This window comes from Nycticebus coucang, chromosome X (genome assembly GCF_027406575.1).
Source record: "Nycticebus coucang isolate mNycCou1 chromosome X, mNycCou1.pri, whole genome shotgun sequence".
NCBI lineage: Eukaryota > Metazoa > Chordata > Mammalia > Primates > Lorisidae > Nycticebus > Nycticebus coucang.
This window is the reverse complement of record NC_069804.1, coordinates 137,632,596-137,645,059: the sequence shown is the minus strand read 5'-3', so window position 1 is coordinate 137,645,059 and position 12,464 is coordinate 137,632,596. Positions and strand designations below refer to the sequence as shown.

The 12,464-nt window shown below is 40.5% G+C and overlaps 1 pseudogene; it reads right to left on the bottom strand.

Moving 5' to 3' along the window:
• Nucleotides 1–2,947: 2,947 nt before the first annotated feature.
• LOC128577020 (Y-box-binding protein 1-like) lies at nt 2,948–12,204 on the bottom strand (annotated as a pseudogene).
• Between the last annotated feature and the right edge of the window lie 260 nt (nt 12,205–12,464).

Sequence of the window (12,464 nt, the reverse complement as noted above, 5' to 3'; positions counted from 1 at the left end):
TTTTTGTTTGTGTGTTTGTTTATTATTTCATAACACAAAAAAATGGGCATGGGATAAATAAGAAATCTTAAAGGTGATGAAAATGGGGGTACTTTGGGGCGGTTCTTTCTTTTTAGAGGCTGCCCTTCTGTTCAGCCACTCCTATGATAATGCCTTCTCCAGCCCTGCACTTCTTACACATCTGTTAGTTAATGTTATTATTTTATGTACAAAATAGAATTATTTGCACTCTCATTATAATAGTTCTATGTGAGTTGCCTTATTTTTGGAAGAACATTAAAAAGTGCTTTGGCAAATCTGTACAAATTTTTGCCTCATGCAGCTTGCGAGGTCCTTTACCTGTTGCCAGTTTTAGAGATTCAGGTACATGGAATCACTCATGGAACTCACAGCTTTTATCTTTCTCCCTGCTTCCACTCCCCCAAGTCAAGAAATGAAGAACCAATTGCACCCTTTATTCATTGACATTTGTAACTGTTCAGTGCCAGATATGGATCCAGTTGTAAGGATTTCTGTACAGTTTATTGTACAGAAATTGTACAGAAATTTGTACAATTGTATCCCTTGTATCCCTTTCACTGAGATCCTGCAACTCCAGTTGCTAGTGGCCTCCTTTATGCACAAGACAGAGGACCAAGGGATACAAGTTTCATCTTCTGTACTTGGCAAATAAGGAAAAGAAGTTAATAACAGATGCAGGTTAGGTTTTTGTTCTGGGAGGTTTATTTCAATTTACTCTTGGCACATGTTGAAGCTCCTAGTTTTGAATGGTATATGAATTTTAGCAGGGCCAGCACAAGCTGTATTTTTCATGTAATGCCCCTTCTTCACACTTGGCAAACCCTAGCATCAGCCCTGGCTCAGAAAATAGCAAAGGTGGCACTAAAACTGTATCTAGGGCTTGGTTGTATTAAGAACATACTAAAATGCACAGCATTTAATTTTAAGGACTCTAGCTGATTAGCCAAGTGTGAATTTTTTGTCGTCTTCACAGAAAATTCATTAATATCCTTCAGTATTCACATTTTCTAAATGTAAGACTCTATAGGTAAGGTCATTTAAAAAAACTACTCTATCAGAAATAGAGTAGTAGAGGTGCATCTTACAAGGGTATATGTGAATCCTAGTAAATGTGGAATGTAAAGGTCTTAGCAAAATAACTAAGAAAATGCCAGGAAAGCTTTGTTAACTAGTGTGATGAAAATGTGTCAAACGGTCTATGAACCAAGTGTATGGTGCCCCATGATCATACTAATGTACACAGCTATGGTTTAATAAAAATAAAAAAAAAAGAAATAGAGTAGTAGAAATAGAAATAAAAATAGAGTAGTTTTCCTTAAAGGCGTCATTCTTTATGGAAGGAAATTGGTTGATATCTTGATAAAGGTCAATGACAGAAATGCCTATTTCTTTTCCCAGTAGAGGACATGTGTACCTAAAACTAATTTTTAATAGGATGGGTAGGAGAAATTACTCTCCCTCAAGAACAGGTCACTCAAGATCTGTTTAGCTGTTTTTTAACCTGAAAAACTGTGTCTTCAGAATACACATAGACTTTATTATTTGGGGCATTAAATTGTTCCTTTAGCTTGTCTTTAGCTTTTGCTGCTGTTACAAGAAAAAAAAAATGTGAGGTATGTTATGCAGTTGTTGGCATTTAGCTCTCCCAAGCTAAATCTCCATATCAGAGGAGAAGGTGTGAATTTAATGAGAGGTTATTAATTTTGTACCCCAAATGGGTTAATCTACACTCAATTCATCCGGAGAATAAACTTAGGAAAACGACTTCTCAGTGAAATGGTATTGTGGGAGAAAAATTGTAGAGCTACCAAAATATGTGAATCATCTACAAGGATGAAGTTCCTAATGGTAAGGAGGATCTGAAGACTTGCTAGCATACAATGGGTGCTTAGAACATTTGGAATGGATTTACAGAACCATTCAATTCCATGTAATGAGAGAAGAACATTATATTGAGGCTTTGGTTTATAGGATTATGGAATTTTCTGAGTGTTGATGAGGGAGTAGCAGTTTGTTTTCATAGAAATATGTTGGTTTTAGAATTTCCAGTTAGATAACCGATCATGACTATTAAGGCAAAGTAGAGGTTATGCAAGCTTACATTTGTAGGAAAAGCTAGAAAAGAGTCTCTTAGGCCATTTGCAAGTGTAAACAACATAACTTCCCTTGTGAAATTGATTGCCATATAATTAAAAACAAAAGAAATTATTATGCTTTGAATTCTTCAAAAGAGACAATAAAATATTTTAAAATGCTGTTTAGAAGTAATATTGCTTTTAGGATATTCACATTGTGCCCTTCAGATGTGGAGTGTAGCCGAGGTTAGCAGATCAACAAGGTGCTATTGAAACTTCACCTTTTAAATTTATTCTAATGAGCTATGATCAAGGATAAAAATATTTCCCCATGATCTATTCTTTAATTGAAAGAGACAATCTGAGACTTTGTTATTTTATCTCTTTAATTAGGGTAACTTCTCTGGAGGAAACTGGATCTTTGAGGGAAGGAAAAGTGGTATTAGAAGGGTGGCTAGGTCACTGGAAGTGGTATAGGACAAAGTTTGTAGTATAAGACAAAATTTAGAGCAAGAAAGGAGTAGGCAGGGATGAGAGACATTAGTCAGAAAGAACTTGTGACCAAAATTGAGCTGAATAAAAACACACTTGTTGAAGAAGTGATTTTTTTAATTATTTAAGACCTTGCAGTTTGTTGACATTTTTTAAAAAGTCAAGTTTTAAACTTTTATTACAAATTAAAAATGAAGTTCTTAAAAATCTCAACTTGACCAGATATGAAATAATTTAAAAACTTTTAAAGGCATATTGGGAAAAACCAGGCTTTTTGGAAAAAACAACACATTTTTTATAACCAAAAAGACTTGTTTAGGTAAAAATAATAAAAACCCCAGATGGTTCTAGCTATCTGGTCAATAGGCAAAAAGCAAGCACTTAAGGTCTTCAGCTCCAATCTTTTGTTCATTTCTTATTGTTGGAATTTCATATTCGTTTCTTCTTCTTGGACTAAACCGGATGCTTGTAGAGATGGTGAGCAGCATTAACTCAGCCCTGCCCTGCTCAGCCTCTGGAGGGGACCAATTCTCAGCTGGTGGATCAGCTGCTTTTGTCTCTTTGCCATCTTGTGGTGTAGGGTTTTCTGGGCGTCTGCGACGGTACTGACTTTGAGGCGGCTGCTGGCTGACCTTGGGTCTCATCTCCTTGATTCTCTCTATCCTCTTCACTGCCCTCCTCTCTGGGCTGTCTTTGGCGAGGAGGGCCCCTGCAGAATCGTGGTCTATAACCCCGATACATATTCTGTCTTACTGGTCTACCTTGTTCTCTTGCACCCTGGTTGTCAACACCCTCCATCCCTTCTTCCTGCACAGGAGGGCTGGAACACTGTGGTCATCGCCCACAGGGTCTCTGCATGTAAGGTGGGAACCTTTGCCTGCGGTAGGGCTGGTGTTGGGCCTGGCCTTCAGGAGCGCTGTCCATCCCTGGGCCTGGCTTTTAGGAGGCTCTCTGATCCCTCCTTCTTCCCCCCCCCCCCCCCCCCGCTCTCACTATTCTGGTAATTCTGCTGGAAATTGCGTGGAGGACTCCTGCCACGTTCATAGCACCTATAATGGTCCTGGTCTGCTGCGCATTTACTGCCTTGAACTGGAATTCCACCAGGGCCTGTAACGTTTGCTGCCTCCGCACCCTTTTCTCCTTCAACAATATCCAACTCCACCGTCTCTCCATCTCCTACACCGCGAGGGGACTTCCTGGGGTTATTCTTCATATGGCAGTCTGGTGTACAAATCCGTCTTCCTTAGTGTCATTCCTGTTGATGAAACCATATCGTTTCTTACATTGAACCATTTTACTGTTCCCAAAACCTTCCTTGCAATGATGTTCTTGTCCCCTCTGGCAGGCGCCGCAAATGTGTGGCCGCCCAGGCCACCGCTCCCTGCGCCGCTGCGGGAAGTGCCGGGTTCGGTGTCTGCAGCGCTGAGGGCTGGGCTGGCGGGCGGCTGCTGGGTCTCGGCCTCGCTGGTCACGGTTGCCATGATGGTGACTGGGCTCGCCTGCGGCAGCTGTGGCTCCTCCGGATGTAATGGTAATTAGGCCGGCGGTGGCGATGGGGCTGCTCAGGGCTCACTGGGGTTTGGTCTCTGCTCCCGCTACTGATGGAACTGAAGAAGTAATTTGAAGGTTCTAATCATTGATTTTTATCTGGCCAAGGCATAGCCTATTGAACTATTTATGGTATGCGCAGCATTCCACTTATCTTACGGTGGAGACAAGGGGGAGGGAAAATAAATCAAAACCCCCTTGTTCAGAATACTTAATCTCATTGGGATCAGTGATTGGCTATATAAATTATGGTTTAGGTTTTGTTATGGAGGGCGTATGGCCCTATTTTATGGCATGTTCCTCTCCTAAGATAGGACCTTTCTAGAGTTTTAGCTGGATGCCCAAATGTTAACAAGTTTCCCTAGCACTGATTATCTTTTAATATCACTGTTGATTCTTAACCCTTTAGTGACCACTCCCTGATGATAAGCCCTTGATAGTCTTTCCCTAAGCATGTTGAGTCCAGTCCTTAGTGAGGGACTCATCAGAAACCATGGCACTCTATTGCTGTGCCAAAAGCAAAAGACAGAAAAGCAAAAGGGGGGCTGGGGCACTTTGGTACTGATTTCTTTTAGTAAAAAATGGTATTTATTTCTTTAAAAAAATTGTGATTTCATTAAGATACTTCCACTTCAAATCCAGCATCACAGGGTTCTTCCTCATATTTATATCCCTTTTCTTACAGTGAGAACCCTCATTCCCATCAACATCAGTATATTTACTTGTTTTATCCTATAAGTTATACACAAAGTAGTTTTAGAACAATTATACCAAAATCACCACTAATGACAAACCTACACTAAACTACATATTTTGCAAATCTTTTTGCCCCTAGAATTCATCCCAATAAAGCTGCACAGTGTGTATTCAAAAGTTGCTTGAGTGAAATTATTTTTCTCTGTGGTTTTGCTATCAATTCAATATATAAATAAGTTAATTTGCATCTATTCATATACAATTTGCTTTTTTTTTTTGGAGACAGAGCCTCAAGCTGTTGCCCTGGGTAGAGTGCCCTGGCATCACAGCTCATAGCAACCTCCAACTCCTGGGCTCAAGTGATTCTCCTGTCTCCACCTCCCAAGTAGCTGGGACTACAGGCGCCTGCCACAATGCCTGGCTATTTTTTGGTTGCAGCTGTCATTGTTGTTTGGTGGGCCCAGGCTGGATTCATACCTGCCAGTTCAGGTGTATGTGGCTGGCACCTTAGCTGCTTGAACCACAGGCGCTGAGCCTACAATTTGATTTTTTATCTTCGATTATTATTTTTTTTTTTTTTTGGCAGTTTTTGGCTGGGGCTGGGTTTGAGCCCGCCACCTCCGGCATGTGGGGCCAGTGCCCGACTCCTTTGAGCCACAGGCACCACCCTGATTCATTTTTTTTAAAGACAGAATTTTACTCCGTTATCCTGGGCAGAGTGCTGTGGTGTCATAGCTCACAGAAACCCCCAACTCTTGGGCTCAAGCAATCCTCTTGCCTCAGCCTCTCAAGTAGCTGGTACTATAGGTGCCCGCCATAACACTGAGCTATTTTTAGAGACGAGGTCTTGCCCTTGCTTAGGCTGGTCTGGAACTCCTGAGCTCAATCAGTCCACCCTCCTCAGCCTCCCAGAGTGCTAGGATTACAGGTGCGAGCCACCATGCCTGGCTGAATTTTGGTTTTGAATACATAAAATATATCATTAGAAATTGAAAATTTTAGACAAAATAAATTGCTATACCTCTTCCGTACTCCTGGTCTGACACATACTCTAGTTATAATCAGTTAGTTGTTGCTATTTCTTTCTCTTCTGTCTTTGTACAAATCAAGTGTATGTGTTTTTATTTCCACTTGTTTTGGACACAGAATGTAGCAAAAAATAGCTCTTTACTGTTTTTGTCCTTGCCTCCCCCTTGTGTGCTATATTTTGGAAATCAAGGACTTGTATTGTTTTTTTTTTTTTTTTGTAGAGACAGAGTCTCACTGTACCGCCCTCGGTAGGGTACCGTGGCGTCACACGGCTCACAGCAACCTCTAACTCTTGGGCTTACGCGATTCTCTTGCCTCAGCCTCCCGAGCAGCTGGGACTACAGGCACCCGCCACAACGCCCGGCTATTTTTTTGTTGCAGTTTGGCCGGGGCTGGGTTTGAACCCGCCACCCTCGGCATATGGGGCCGGCGCCCTACTCACTGAGCCACAGGCGCCGCCCAGGACTTGTATTGTTTTAATATTTTTTCATATTGCAGTCATGTATCACACTTAATAAACGTTCAGATAGGTGGGGTGTGGTGGCATATGCCTGCAGTCTTAGATACGTGGGAGGCAAAATTAGGAGGATCTCTTGAGCCCAGTAGTTTGAGGCCACAGTAATAGCAAAATAACTCTCTTTCACTTTCAACCCCAGAATAACTAATCATAAATTTCACATAGATTCTTCAAGATAGTTTCTTTTGATATATATGTATATAGATGATGTATATGTATTTTTCAAACTTAGAATTATACTGTATACACTATTCTTCAATTTGATTTGTTATTTCACTTGTTATCTTTATCTATAACCCCTAATCGTTGGCAGTTCATATCTAACTCATATCTTTGTTTTTATTTTTATTTTGTATTGAGACAGAGTTCACTATGTCACCCTCCATAGAGTGCTGTGGCATCACAGCTCACAGCAACCTCAAACTCTTGGGCTTCAGAGATTCTCTTGCCTCAGCCTCCCAAGTAGCTGGAACTACAAGTGCCCTCTACAACGCCTGCTATTTTTTGTTGCAGTTGTCATTGTTGTTTAGCTGGCCTGAGCCGGGTTCAAACCTGCCACCCTCAGTGCATGTGGCTGGCGCCTTAACCACTGTGCTACGGGCGCTGAGCCATATCTAACTCATATCTTTAAATACTGTACAGTGTTCCATCATATAGACTTACTATAAAATTAAATCTGTGCTCTATGGAGATGGGAGTTTTATCCTTAGGTTTTGCTATTATAAAACAGTGCTTGAAGGAGTACTCTATTACATAGATCTTAGTGCACTAGAAGAGCATATGATTTTGTAGAGTGGATTCCTAGAAGTGGAAATGTTGGATAGAGGTTTCTTTAAAAGAGATGACAAATTTCCCAACAATATCACTGTACCAACTTCTGTTTCTACCAAACGCATATTAGAATTCCTTTTTTACTACACATTTAAGAACTTCATGTTGTCAATTAAAAAGTTTTGGCTAATCTAAACCCAACTGAAGAACATCTCATTGTTTACCATAAGAAAATTCCCAGGTTGACTATGATGAGTATGTTCTTTGGATTGAAAAGGCAGAGGAATCTGCAGCAAGGTAATTCATTAAGTGAAAATCTTTGCCTATTTCATTAAGTTCGGTAAAAGAATGGCAGAGAAGATAATGAGAGTTAACAACTCAGTCATTATTATTTTGGTTGTTATACAGTATCAGCAACATCTGATATGATTGCAATGTTGAAGTCCTCTATGATACTGGTTGACTTTAAATGAAAAGGTGTGGATAATTAAGCAAATTAAAATATTCAATGAAAGCTGGAAAGTATGAAAACAATTTCCTATAGGGATCCAATCCAGCTCTGTAGTGTAGCATCATCCAAATGCAGAGGTTACTAACCTTGGTATCATATTGGATTTGTTACTGTCCATAAGGTTAAAGAATGAGAGAGAAGGAAGAGTAATTGAGCCTTTTATTAATTTTGATGTTGGGATCTAGCCCATCCTCAAGAACAGCCAAGAACTGCAGTGAATGGGCCCCTTTCTACTATGTTGTTTTGGAATGAAAGGATATTGTATCTGCCAGAATGGAGACAAGCTTCGAATGGCTGTTATTTCTGCTAGGTGAGTTTCTATAATAACCCAATTCATGTAGGCATGTCAGGCTAAAGTGCATCCCTTATGGGTCTGCTGACTTCTACAGGTACAATTTCCCCTAAATGAAATATGTGCTCTGTAAAAGCACACCCTTAGTGTGCTTGGTCCTCAGAGAAAGCTGGCACTCAGAGATTTCTTCAGATACACATGACACCCCTAGTTCATCAGAGGAATACTGAATATGCAGTTTAAAATTTTTGTTCATATTCTGATTTTTGCTCTATTTTTGCTTCCATATATTTATTTGAAATCATGATAGGAAAGTCGATGTTTTGTGAGGATTGCACCAGGACTGTTCTCTAAAAGAATTCTTTGACATTCAGTGACCTTCCCCCAGGCTAAGAGTCTGGCCTTGCTTGTCTCTGTGGGTGTGACTTATGAGAGCTATATTGTAAGTTTGCTGTCCATAAATGACTACAGACAGGAAACACGTGGTTTTAAGAGACACCCATTAAACCCTTGAGATAAATGACATGTATTCGGCATTACTGCTATGTGGAAAAATAAGACAAGTAGTTGACTGAAACGAAATTCTGCTATGGAATGTCTTAGAAGCATGGGATTTATTAATTCATCAAACATGCAACCAAGGTACATAAAATTGTCCTGGGCATCTCTGGGTGATTCTGAAATGAACAAGAGGTACTCTTTGCCCCCATGGAACTTAGTAAATCATATGGGAAGGGAGAAACTAACATGCATTGAATGCCCTTATGTGCCAGGCACTTCATTCATAAATTATCTCCTCATAAAAGATACTGAGGTAGTTAGGTCCTACTCTGACTTTATTGATAAGGAAACTGAGTCTTAGAGTGTTACTTTTTAATGTGTGGGAACTGGCAGAGCTAGAATTTCAACCCAGCTTTATCTGACTCCAGAGTCCTGCTCTTCAAAACATTCTTCTATGCTGTGTCTTTGTGTTGGCATTATAATACAAAGCTCAGGGAGGATGAGTGTATCTGAGATTCCCTGACCTTTACGTGGCAAATCCAGCTTTTAGATGATGGACTAATTCCAAAGTTCATGTTCTTTTCACTATACCATGGATATATCTTGTTTACAACTCTTTTAAAAGGTATAAAATAGTAAGTTATATTAGAGGCACAGACACGGTTGAATGGATGTTGGTTTGATGTTGGATCTAGCCCATCCTCAAAGGAGAGGATGGAGAAAGGGGTATTATTTCCAGTTGGTGGTGAGAGTAATTAGGGAAGGCTTCATGAGAGAGGCATCATTTGACATTGGGAAGATTGGGTGGGGGAACTGTGATAAGGGTGATATTCTGAGCAGAAGGAACAGCAGGAGCAGACGTATGAATGTGTAAAGTGCAGGCAGGCTATTTTTGAGTATTGAACATCCCAGATTGACTAGAGGATAGTACAAGATTCAACTAGTAAGGAAACATATTTGCACAGAAACAAGTAGCTAGACAGATGGTATCTTGAATATGTCCCCAATTTTAAAATTAAAGAAAGTATATTGAGAATTTAGAAAGGAAATGTTGGTTAACGGGCCTTGGAGTGGAAGGCGGCAGGAGGCAAGGTTGGTGGGATTTGCTGGTCCCAGGCTAATGTTTCTGTTCACATGCTTTTCATTTGCTACAATAGGAAGATTTAATCGGAGCTTTATTTTCAATTCTGGAAATGTCTTTTGAATAACAAAATTACTGAATAAGACATCATCCTCAATTATAAATCAGAATAAAGCTTATTTATCTGTACTCTTCAATCTTCACCTTTGGGGAATTAATGATTTTTTTTTTTTTTTTTCCAAAGTAAAAAAACTTGTTCCTGGTCTTAGCATTACCAGCAGGTGGCACTGTAATACATTCCTTCTGCAGCTCTGAAGTAGCACTTTACCATCCCATGACTGGCTCTAGAGTCTGAGATTAGAAGGAATAACAGCTTTTATAGTCATTATAGTGTGATTGGTCTAATGTTTGCTTATAAGCGCTAAGCAACCCCACCCCACCACCAGTCTTTTGTTTCTGAGGACTACTTTGCTTCTTAGGTTTTTTGATGAACTACCTCTGTATCTTTCCATTTTTTCCCAAGAAGGTGACTGTGAGGCATAGCTTTAGTTATTTTTCAAGTAGTTCTTCAAAGTTAGGTATTCAAAGGCTGAAGGCCGGGGAAGTCATGAGGCTGGCAGAGTTTACCTCTGGCACTCCCCTCAGCCACTCTGCTTTTCATCTCCTTGCTTCTTTCTTGGGCATCTGGCCCTCCTCAAGGCTGAACTGTATTCAAAAGAGGCACAATTTTCTTGACCTTTACTCGGAACGTTCTCATTCTTTAATAGGTGACAGCTAATTTTATCTTTAAACCAGTCCAGGCCGAGACTCTGAGGCATGACTGAGGATTTGATGCTATTGAACTCACAACTCCTTCTGTTTGGACGCTCTCTTGTTTGCTCACGTGAGGCCACTTTATTCTGGGTCTGTCTGTATCTTTCTGGCCATTATTTTTCAGTCTCCGTTATTACCTTCTTTTCTTCTGCCTGTTCCTTACAAGTTGCTTTTTTCCAGCATTTGCTTCTTGATAACTTTTTAAACAAACCACTCTATATTTTTCTTCAGTTTCCGCTCCCTTGGTAATAACTACGCACCCTGTTGGTGCATCTCAATACTAACTATATACTAAACTCACCTGGGGAGCTTTTACAATACACTGCTGTGCAGCGCCTCCCTTCCCTGTTACTGATTGATTTGGGCTAGGCTGGAGCCTAGGAATCAGCAGGTTTTCTGTGGGCCTGTTTGGATTTTTCCATTTGTTGAGACAGAGTCTAATTCCTAGGTGATTCTAATGTGCAGCCAGGGATGAGAACCCCTGACCTTTAGAGTTTCTAGCAATCCGGTCTTTATGTCTCTTCTGAGCTACCCACACTGTTTTTCTGCTAGATATGTTCACTGGGCCATTCAGAGGTACTTTGAACTCAACTTATTCAAACCTGGATTTTTAATCTCTTCCCTTCAAATCCCACCCTTCTTGTGTACCCCATCTTGGTTAAAATGTCATTATCATTCTATTTGAACCAGAATACATACATGGTATGACCTTCAAATCTTACGCAATTTTCCATATCTTGCAATTACCAAGTTCTGCTAATTCTAATTCCCAAAAGTCTTCCAAGTCCACTCCCTTCCTACCTGTCACTGACCTAGTTCAGCCTTTCATCTTTTCTCCCAGCCCTTTCTATACTCTCGTTCATTTTCCATAATACTTTAAGCTGATGCCACGGCCCTCTACCCAGGGCAAAAGAGTAAGACTCTGTCTCAAAAAAAAAAAAAAAACCAAAAAATAGGCTCGGCACCTATAGTTCAGTGGCTAGGGTGCCAGCCACATACACCAGGGCTGGCAGGTTTGAACCCAGCCCCAGCCTGCCAAACAACAATGACAACTACAAGAACAACAGAAAAATAGCCGGGTGTTGTGGTGGACACCTGTAGTCCTGCCTACTTGGGAGGCTGAGGCAAGAGAATCACTTAAGCCCAAGAGTTGGAGGTTGCTGTGAGCTGTGACGTCACAGCACTCTACCCAGGGTGACATAGTGAGACTCGAGTGTCTCAAACTAACAAAAATATTCAATGCCCTACAATATACTAGGCACTGTGCTATTATATATACACAGGTATATACACGTATGCATTTTTATATATACACATGTATATATATAGACATATACATATATATGTGCTTATATACACATAATTAATTCTGGCACAGGGCTTCTTCCTCCTTATTTTTGTAACTTTTTTTTTTTTTGAGACAGAGTCTTGCTTGTTGCCCTCAATAGAGCACTGTGACATCACAGCTCACAGCAACCTCAAACTCTTGGGTTCAAGTGATTCTCTTGTCTCAGCCTCCCAAGTAGCTGGGACTACAGGTGCCCCCACAACACTCAGCTATTTTTAGAGACAAGGTCTTACTCTTGCTCAGGCTGGTCTCGAACCTTAGGCAATCTACCTGCCTCAGCTTCCCGGAGTGCTAGGATTACAGGAGTGAGCCACTGTGCCTGGCCCTTGTACCCTTCTGATAGGCCACATATCCCTCCACGCATGAGCCATCCTGAATTATTTACCCTTCTGAAAAAGAATTGTTCATATTCTCATCTCTGAGAATTTTCTCTTATGATTTTCTTCACTTGTGAATCACTTCCCACCTTCTCTACCTTTTGATAATACTACTGATCTCCGAAGGCCCATTTCGAATGCCATGTTCTCCGAGTAGCTTCTCTTGGATTTTTTCTACTGACTTGCCTCTTTCAAGCAGAATGAATTGTCCCTCCTCTGTGATCCTATAGCATTTTGTTTAAACTTCTATACTAGAACTGGTCATTGCATATCATTTTCACCTGAATTGTGAACATTTTGAAAGCAAAAATTTTCTATTAGATAATTCATTAAGCGCTTATGGATTCCTGGCACCCTAGCAGACTTGAGGAGGAGAGCTCTTAAGCTAGGAA